The following is a 9,678-nucleotide window of genomic DNA, read 5'->3' as shown; positions in this document are numbered from 1 at the left end:
CCAAGTGCTCCCAGTGCTCTCCCAGTGCTCCCAGTATGACCACCGGGGCTCCCCGCAGTGTTCCCAGTGTGGTTCCAGTGCTCCCAGTCTGTCTCGCTGACTCCACCCAGTGCTCCCAGGGTGCTCCCAGTGCCCCCAGTATGACCCCCTGACTCCCCACAGTGCTCCCACTGCTGTACCAGTGTTCCCCGTGTGACCCCCTGACTCCTCCCAGTGCTCCCAGTGTGCTCAAGGTGCTCCCAGTATGACCCCCTTGACTTCCCGACGTTCTCCCAGTGCGGTCCCAGTGGTCCCAGTATGATCCCCTGACTCCCCCCAGGGCTCCCAGTACAGTCCCAGTGAAACCAGTATGACCCCCTAACCCCCCCTCAGTGCTCCCAGTGCGCTCCCAGTCCTTCCAGTGTGACCCCCTCACTCCCCCCAGTTCTCCCAGTGTGGTCCCAGTGCTCCCATGGTGTGTTTTAGCCTCAGACGACAACAAAGAAGCACGTGCCGCTCGCTTGGGCCTTCCCAATACGGGAAGCATCGGAAGGAAAAAGGCAAGACTCTTGGGTTGAGACAAAGGCAGTTTCACAGAACAGCAAAGGGAACAAGAAAACAACAACAATCACACGGACAGAGGAATGTACAAACACGATTACGGAACCGCCGCTCCCCGCCGCTCCCCGACCGGACCCGGGACGCCCCAGCCCGCTCCAAGAGGAGATGTCCTGCCCCCTCCCCCGGCAGCTCAGGGTGGGCATGGTTCACATGGCATGGAATACCTGTGTCCTGGGGAGAATTAACCCTGTCCCCGCCGCAACCAGGACATTATCCACCCCTTATTCCAGACCATCTATGCCATGCCCACATCTTACAGCTTCCAATGAATTGCCACCACTTTCCCCTGTCATGTATATATATACGTATATATTCATGCAGATATAGTGCCCTTAGTCTATGGGCCATCCCTCCAAAGTGTCCCTGGAGTTCATTTCATCCATGGCTCTGGGCTCCATCTGTTAGAACAGCCTGTGTCCTGGAGAGAATTAACCCTATCCCTGCCGGAACCAGGACAGCAGCCCAGAAAGCCAATCATAGCCTGGGCTGCATCTACAGAAGCGTGGCCAGCAGGTGGAGGGAGGGGATTCCCCGTCTCTACTCCAATCTCATACAATTTCATCTGGAATGCTGTGTCCAGTTCTAGAGGCCCCAGCACAAGAAAGACATGGACCTGTTAGAGAGCGTCAAGGGAAGGATCACCAAAAATTATTGGAGGCTGGAAGACCTCTCCGAGGAAGAAAAGCTGAGAGAGTTGATGTTGTTGAGCCTGGAAACAAAAAAGCACCAAGGAGACCTTCTTGTGGCCTTTTAACCTATGAGGCAGGCTTATAAGAGAGAGAGAGAGAGATATTTTACCAGGGCCAGTAATGACAGGACAAGGGGCAATGGTTTTACACTGAAAGAGGGTAGATTTAGATTGGACATAGGGAGGAAATTTTACAATGAAGGTGGTCAGACACTGGAAAAGGTTGCCCAGAGAAGTTGTGGATTCCGCATCATTGGCGGTTTTCAGGGTCAGGTAGGGCAGGGCTTTGAGCATCCTGATCGAATCACAGATGTCCCTAAAAAACAGGGATTGGACTACATGACCTTTAAACGTCCCTTCAAGCCCAAATCATTCTGGGATGCTATGAGGGCAGATGTGGCCACACCAGTCCTGAGTCAAGGGGGACAATAACTCCCCTTGTCTGGGTGGCAACAGTCCTTCTAACACCACCCCATATGCAGCTGGCCTTAATGGTGCTGAGCCTTTACCAGAGGCTCATATGGCATCCCTCAAAATGCCCAGGCCCCTCTCCTCAGACTCACTCCTCACCTCGTCCTCTCACACTTTGCCCCTTCTCCTAGAAAAAATTGAGGAGGTTTCTGCTGGCCACATCCCCAGGTGACTCAAGGTCCCTGTGCACTGAAGCTCCAGCACGTCAGTATTTAAATTGCATGTGCAGATGGCTCATGCTGAGTCGTGGTTCCTCTAACAAGACAACTTGAGTAGCTGTAGGACAGCAGAGGTCAGAAAAGGGGTTACTAGTGTCATGGACGTCATGAGGAAGGTGGAAAGTGCCACTGTCACCATCTCAGAAACACCAAGGGAAGGGCCAACAAGGAAACGGTGAAAAAGAGTTGGCTCTTTGTATGGGAGGGGATGAGGATGATCCAAGAGAAGAAATTGAGAGTGGAAAAAGAGCGGTAAAGGGCATGAAAGGAAAAGAGGAACATCAAATTGTTTGGTTGGAAGGGACCTTTCAGATCACCTACTCCAACCATCAACCTACCTCTGACAAAAGCTATAACTAAACCATAGCTCTAAGCACTATGTCTGTCCGTCTTTTAAATACCTCCAGGGATGGTGCCTCAAAAACTTCCTGGGCACCCTGTTCCAATGCTTAATAACCCCCTCAGTGTAAAAAGTTTTCCTAATATCCTGCCTAATCCTCCCCTGGCACAACTTGAGGCTGCTTCCTCTTGTCAATTCCCTCTTACTTGGGAGAAGAGACCGATCCCTACCTCTCTACAACCTCCTTTCTGGGAGTTGTAGAGAGTGAGAAGGTCTCCCTTCAGCCTCCTTTTCTCCAGGCTAAAGAATCCTGGCTCTCTCAACTGCTCCACAAAATGTTCATTCTCCAGATCCCTCACCAGCTCCCTTGCCCTTCTCTGGTCCTGCTCCAGAACCTCAATGTCTTTTTTGTGGTGAGGGGCCCAAAACTGGACACAGTACTCCAGGTGGTGCCTCACCCGTGCCGACAGAGGGACAATCACTTCCTTACTCCGGCTCACCACACTGTTCCTGATACAGGCCAGGATGCTGTTGGCCTCCTTGGCCACCTGGGCACACTGCTAGTTCATATTCAGCCGGCAGTCAACCAACACCCCCAGGTCCTTTCCTGCAGGGCAGCTCTCCAGCCACTCCTCCCCAGGCTTGTAATGCTGCATGGGGTTGGTGTGACCCAAGTGCAGGACCCGGCACTTGGCCTTGTTGAACCTCATACCACTGGCCTTGGCCCATCGATCCAGACTCACCAGATCCCTCTACATCGATCCAGACTCACCAGATCCCTCTGCCTTTCTACCCTCAAGCAGGTCGACACTCCCACCCAACTTGGTGTCATCTGCAAACTTACTGAGGGTGCACTCGATCCCCTCGTCCAGATCATTGATAAAGATCTTAAAGTGAACTGGCCCCAATACCGAGCCCTGGGGAACAAGCATCAGGGTGACCATCTGCACACAAACTTTAACAGCTGACCAAATGGAGCTTGAGTCCAGGGGCAGCTGGAGAAACGCTGGGTTTTAGCCAACAGAAACGTCTTGAAGTTTTTCAAGAAGTGTCCAGTCCTGCATCCCGGGGAAGAATAACCCCAATGCAGCAGGACAGGCTGGGACCTGATGTGCTGAGCAGTGACCCTGCGGAGACGGGGCTGGGCACCCTGAGGGACGCCTCATGAGCCGGTGGTGCACGCTCACTATGAACAAGGCCGGCTGCCTACGGGGCTGCAGGAGGAGGAGCGTGTGCCCCCCAGGCAACTTGAGTCATCTTCCCCTTTGACTCAGCACTGCTGTGGCCCAACGCACACAGCTGTGTCCCAGTGTGCGGCTCCCCATTTTGGAGAAGTGGAGAGGACCTGGAGAGTGTCCAGAGGAGGTCTGCCAAGATGGGCTTTAGGGCCCAGTGCACGTGTGCTTGGTGGAGAGGCTGAGGGACCTGGGCTTCTCTGGCTCAGTGGCAGGGAGGCTCTGGGCACTCTTGGAATAGCCTGAACCTGGTTGAAAGGTTGTTTCAGAGACAATGGATCTTTTCTTTGGTGGGAAACAGCAGGAGAAAGAAAAAATGCAACAAAGGTCAGCTTGGGAGGTGGAGACTGGACACCAGGAGAAAGAAATGCCACTGCAAGGGCAGCGCTGTGCTGCAACAGATCACCCAGAGGGAGTCGGGATCAGCCCAAGGCGTTGTGTTTCAGGAACAACCAAGGACGACGGAGAGAGATGAGTAAAGGCAGTGAGATGCTGAGGGGAGAGCAAGACGGGGAAGCAGGGGGGATGTCTGCAGCCTGCAGGGGAAGAGGAGCAGATGTGGGACACCGTAGCACAGCCTGTAGTGGAGATGATCAAGGGAGTTGGCAAGGCTGAAAGCCCCCAACACTGCTTATGTCTTTCTCCTCTTGGCTGTGGCTGTTGTCTGTGCCACCAAGGCTACCAGAAGACACCGTATCCTTACAGCACTAGGGCCTTAGCGCCTCCTCTTCCCCATCTGGGAGCCATCATTCTGTCTTTCTGCCCTTGGCATTGCACGTCCTCCCATCACAATGCCCCAGGAAGAGCCCTGAGCTGTGGTTGTGGGGCAGGATCTCCCTTCCCAGGGGCTGGAGGCCAGGGCTTGGCCCTTTGCCTTCCTCTCACACATTCAGCATTAGCCAGCATCAGAGGCACCTCTCCATTGCCTTTGCCTACCTGCCCTCACCGCCTCCAGTTTTCCCTCGAATGAGTTCCCAGGAGCCTTTGGCAGTAATGGCCCTCAGTGGGACCCATTAACGCTCCAAGAAACTTTGGAGTTTGCCTCTGACGTTGACTTCTGGAGAGGTTTCATCAGCTTCCCCTGTGTCTGAGCTTCATGAACTCAGCACCAAAACCACCAGAGAGGTCAATAAAACGCCTTGGGCTAGTCCTGCTCAGTACAGAAATGGGGGTTGGCTGGGTGGCAGGAATCTCTGTTCGCTGCTCGGGATGGGCATCGGGGGGTAAGCAATTGTACTGCATCACTCCTGGTTTCCTATATTCTTTTGCAATGATTGTTAGTTTCTTTCCCGTTACTGGTCTATCAAACTGGCTGTATCCCAACCCATGAGATTTTTATTCCTTTTTCTCCCTCTTCTCCCTATCCCTCTGCAGAGGGTCAGGGGGGAGTGAGACAAGAGCTGCGTGGTCTTTCCCCCTCAACAAGGCTCACAGGTGAGCTGGCTCTTCTCATGTAACTGCAGCATTAGGACAACCAGGAGTTTCCTTGAGGTTTTCCTGCAGGAATATGCTGAGCAGCTCCTCTGCGTTACAAGTGGATCACAGATGAGGTAACTAGTGAATGGCAGAAGCTGTAACCCCTTTCCCCAGTCCCCGCTGCTGTGGAGCAGGGATGACTCCTTGGGAGCCCACAAGCAGAGCTCTGCTCCTCACGGCACACTTGGCCAGCAACAATGAGAGCTCCAACAAGGGCAATGCAGAAAGCTCCCGCAGAAAAGGACACAGGCAAAGTGTGTTTTCGGGGCTTGGGTTTGGAAGGGCAGGCAATGGGAAGGGATTTGCTCAGAGCTGTCCTGACTTGTGAGTGTGCTTTCCTCCTTTGGCAGTACCTCGGGAACAAAGGGATCCGATGTCCAACGGCAGCTCCATCACCCACTTCCTCCTCCTGGCATTCGCAGACACGCGGGAGCTGCAGCTCTTGCACTTCTGCCTCTTCCTGGGCATCTACCTGGCTGCCCTCCTGGGCAATGGCCTCATCATCACTGCCGTAGCCTGTGACCACCGCCTCCACACCCCCATGTACTTCTTCCTCCTCAGCCTCTCCCTCGTCGACCTGGGCTGCATCTCCACCACTCTGCCCAAAGCCATGGCCAATTCCCTCTGGGACACCAGGGCCATCTCCTTCTCGGGATGTGTTGCACAGCTCTTTCTATTTCTCACCTTGATCTCAGCAGAGTTTTATCTTCTGACAGTCATGGCCTACGACCACTATGTTGCCATCTGCAAACCCCTGCACTATGGGTCCCTCCTGGGCAGCAGAGCTTGTGTCCACATGGCAGCAGCTGCCTGGGGCAGTGGCTTTCTCTATGCTCTGCTGCACACAGACAATACATTTTCAATACCTCTCTGCCAAGGAAATGCTGTGGACCAGTTCTTCTGTGAAATCCCCCAGATCCTCAAGCTCTCCTGCTCACAATCAGACTACATCAGAGAAGTTGGGCTTCTTTCTTTTAGTATCTTTTTTGCTTTTCTGTGTTTTGTTTTCATTGTGGTGTCCTATGTGCAGATCTTCAGGGCTGTGATGAGGATCCCCTCACAGCAGGGAAGACAGAAAGCCTTTTCCACGTGCCTCCCTCACCTGGACATGGTTTCCCTCTTTATCACCACTGGGGTGTTCTCCTACCTGAAGCCCCCCTCCGTCTCCTCTTCATTCCTGAATCTAGTGGTGTCATTTCTGTACTCGGTGGTGCCTCCAGCAGTGAACCCCCTCATCTACAGCATGAGGAACCAGGAGCTCAAGGATGCCCTGAGGAAACTGATTGGACATTTTTCAGCAGCCATGGACTGTGTACCTTGCTCTGCAAAGGATTCCCAGCACCTGCTGTGACAAGTCAAGCTTTCCTTATTCATCCCCTCCTCAGTAAGTATCCACCTTTCTTGCGTGACAGAAAAAAGTTCTGTAAATGAAGACTCAGACTCTCTGTGTGTTTAAATAAAATACATGAACCAGCTCCAACTTCTTTTTCTGAGATCCACCAGCAGCAGGAGTGAATTATCGGGAGATGAGAAGACCTTTCTGGCTGCAGCAGCCTGGGGCAGGCTGTCCCGGTGCCACTCTGTCACTGGGGCGGCAGGAGCTGCCTGAGGGTCCCCAGGGCCAGGGCTCTTGTACTGGGCTGGGGAGAGGGGGTGGCACAGAGGGGCTGCAGACCCCTCAGAACATCCTGGGGAGGAGGACACAGGGGCCCACTGACTGCCTTTGCCTTGTGCCCAAATGCCCCCCATCTCTGGGGCTGACCCTCCTCTGCCCCCCAGCAGCTGCGGTGCCCTTCAGAGGGGCTGTGGCTGTGGAGTGAGTGCCCAGAGCTCTGCAGCACCCTGGGGCAGGCTCTGCTGTTGGGCCAGCGCAGACTGGGCTGGGATGGAGAGAGGGCTGGGGAGGTGGCAGAGCTTAGAGGGAGCTGGGCTGGGCTGGAAAGTGCCCAGGAGGAAAAATCCTCGGAGTACACCTTGTACCGTGTGACCATGCGGCGTGAGGACTCACACCAGCGTGTTTGTGGTGCAGAGCCAGGGCTTGTGGAATTGGTGTCCGTCTCCAGGGTTTGGTAGTGGTGGGCCTGAAGGCATGGGCCTCTGTGAGAAGAGACCAGGGGCTGCTTCCGTGCCAGACAGAGCTGGTTCCAGACGGCTCCAAAAGAAACCCACCGCTGGCCAAAACTGAGCCCATCAATGAGGATGGTGGAACCTCTGTGAGAGTGTATTTAAAAAAGGACACAAGGGCTCGAGTGGGAGAGGAGTTAGGGAAAAAACAGTGTGAGAAACAGCCCTGAAAACACCAGGGTGAGTGAAGAAGGAGGGAGAGGAGGTGCTCCAGGTGCCAGAGCAGATGGTCTCCTGCAGCCTGTGGAGAATACCACAGTAGAGCAGGTATTTCCCTGCAGCCTAAGGAGAGGAGCACAGCGGAGGAGGTAATCCCTGCACTTGGTGGAGGACCCAACACTGGAGAGGTTGGATATTTCCTGAAAGAATTTCAGCTTGAGGAGAGCCCGTGCTGTAGCAGGTTTATCTCGAAAGACTGTAACCAGTAAGAGGGACCCCATGGGAAAAGTGGTAGAAGGAAGGAGCAGCAGAGAGGAATTGGTATGGACTGACCAGGACCCCCGTTCCCCATCACCCTGCACTGCTCAGGGGGAAGGAGGGAGAGGAGCTGAGAACGAAGCAGCAAAGTTCAGCAAAAGAAAAAACGTGTGGGAGGAGGCTTTCCAGGTGATAAGGTCTTCCATCGGTCCTATGCTTCTTTGACCCTCAGCCTTTGCAGCTGCGCATGCCTGGCCTGCCCACTTACCTTCACTCCTGTCCCCTTTGTACGAGGCCCACACACATCTTGGCACGCCCAGCGTAAGGTGGCCTCCACCAAAGCTGGAGCCCACCTGGCCTTGGAGGCAGGGAGGGGCCCGGTCCCCTCTGTCCGGGGCTGGGCACAGCTTTTCCCTGGGAACCTCCCTGAGGAGCACTCCTCATCTGTGTCAGCCTGGGGCCCGGCAGGGGTGGCCCAGGGACAAGGGCTGCTGGGGCAGGGCTGAAGGAGCTCAGCTGGGACAGCGTTAGACTGAAGATCTAAAGGTGCCTGGTTCAGCCCTGGGCTTCAGCAGTGATTTTTCTCCCTCTGCTTTTTGCAGAGCCCGTCTGCCGCCTTCCAGCCTGCCCCAGCCCTGCTTGCTCCTTCACCTCTTGCCAGAGCACTGTCCCTGCCCTGGACCTGCACATCTGTGGCTTAGAAGGAGCCTTCCTCCAGCCCCACAAGTTCCCAGCCTCCCCCTGGGCAGGACTCTCCACTCAGGGCTGCTTTGGGGTGGTCTCCAGCTGTGCCTCCTTCCCTGCTCCACAGGATCGGGATGTGTGCTCTGCGGGGTCTCTGCACGACCCAATTCCTCTCCTCTTCGTCATGCTCAAGGGTGCAGAGTCTGTTCCCCTCCTCAGGCACCTCCTGCACCTTGTCTCCATTCCCAGAGCAGAGGCCACTGGACCCATGGTCCCAGGGAGAGGCACTCCCTGGAGCTGCGGCCTGAATGGCAGCATCCTTCCCCCGGGGGGGTGTTGCAGTGAGACCTCTGATGTGCCCAGGACAGCTGACAAAGGCACGCTGAGGATCACCCACCGGAGTAGTGCATGGCCATCGGTATTGTTTAGTCACACGCTGTCCTGAGCAGAATTTCTTGTCCCCCTTTGCCCCCCTGCTCCAATGACTGATAACACACCAATATGCTCCTCTCTGGGCATCAGCCCCATGGAGATGGACACCTGCCCTTCACCCCACCTCCAGGGATGCTGCGGGGCAGAGGGGTGCAGGAGGAGGCCCGCTACATGGATGAGGGCGTGTGAGCTTTCTGCCCCCATGTTGCCCCATCGCACACCCTGGGGTGCCATCAGAGCCTGGGGGCACCTCACCTCAGGGAGGGCATGTCCCTCACCCTGTTGTACTTCTCCTCCTGTGCCGCTGCGCACAGATGTGGCACACAGGGGGGTTGCCCTTGCCCTGGGGGGCAGAGGAGGCTCAGGAGTTTTCTCCTCTCCGTTGGCCCTGGAGGGGGCCAGAGCGTGGGAGCAGCACCTGCAGCCAGAGCCTCCTTCTGCCCCATCGCTCTTCAGAGACGCTGGAGGGGCAGTGCTCTGCCGTGCAGCCCTGTGCCAGGATCAGGCCCCAGGGGAAAAGCAGTCCGCACTTCCCCCATCTCAGGAGGGCTCAAGTGCTGTTTGCTGCAGAGGGTCCCTGGGCACCCAGGGGACAACGGGGCTGTGCCTGTCACAGACCCCTCATGGGAGGAGAGTGTCTCCTGCTGGGAAGGCTCCAGAGGGTGTAGCTCAGTGGCAGAGCGCCCACTTTGCATGTGGGAGATCCTGGCTTCCATCCCCAGCATCTCCAAGGGGCTTCTTCCCTGAATGCCCAGCCTCAGGGAAAGGCTGGAGCTGGAGCCTCTGGTCCTCTGCAGGCACTGTGGGCCTGCCCTGCCCAGCCAGGGTCTGGCTGTGGGGTGAGGAGGGCTGTGTGCGCTGCCTCCTTGGAGCCTCCTCTCAGGAGAGAGGCGGGCAGCTGTGCTGGACCTGAGCTCAGCTCACTGCCCTGCACCACACACCCACCTGAGACATGCCCCTTCCCCACCGCCATGTCTTTGGGCTCTGGTTTCC

At 55.9% G+C, this 9,678-nt stretch overlaps 1 protein-coding gene across 1 annotated transcript in view; it reads left to right on the top strand.

The window, feature by feature from the left end:
- The window catches only part of LOC134509675 (antigen WC1.1-like), a gene marked incomplete at both ends in the record, with an annotated part of 338,008 nt that overhangs the window by 197,814 nt on the left and 130,516 nt on the right, over window positions 1–9,678 (top strand). The window lies entirely within an intron of this gene.

The sequence above is a fragment of the Chroicocephalus ridibundus genome, unplaced genomic scaffold (genome assembly GCF_963924245.1).
Source record: "Chroicocephalus ridibundus unplaced genomic scaffold, bChrRid1.1 SCAFFOLD_26, whole genome shotgun sequence".
Lineage (NCBI taxonomy): Eukaryota > Metazoa > Chordata > Aves > Charadriiformes > Laridae > Chroicocephalus > Chroicocephalus ridibundus.
The sequence above is the reverse complement of the archived record's forward strand: the minus strand, read 5'-3'. Positions and strand labels throughout refer to the sequence as shown.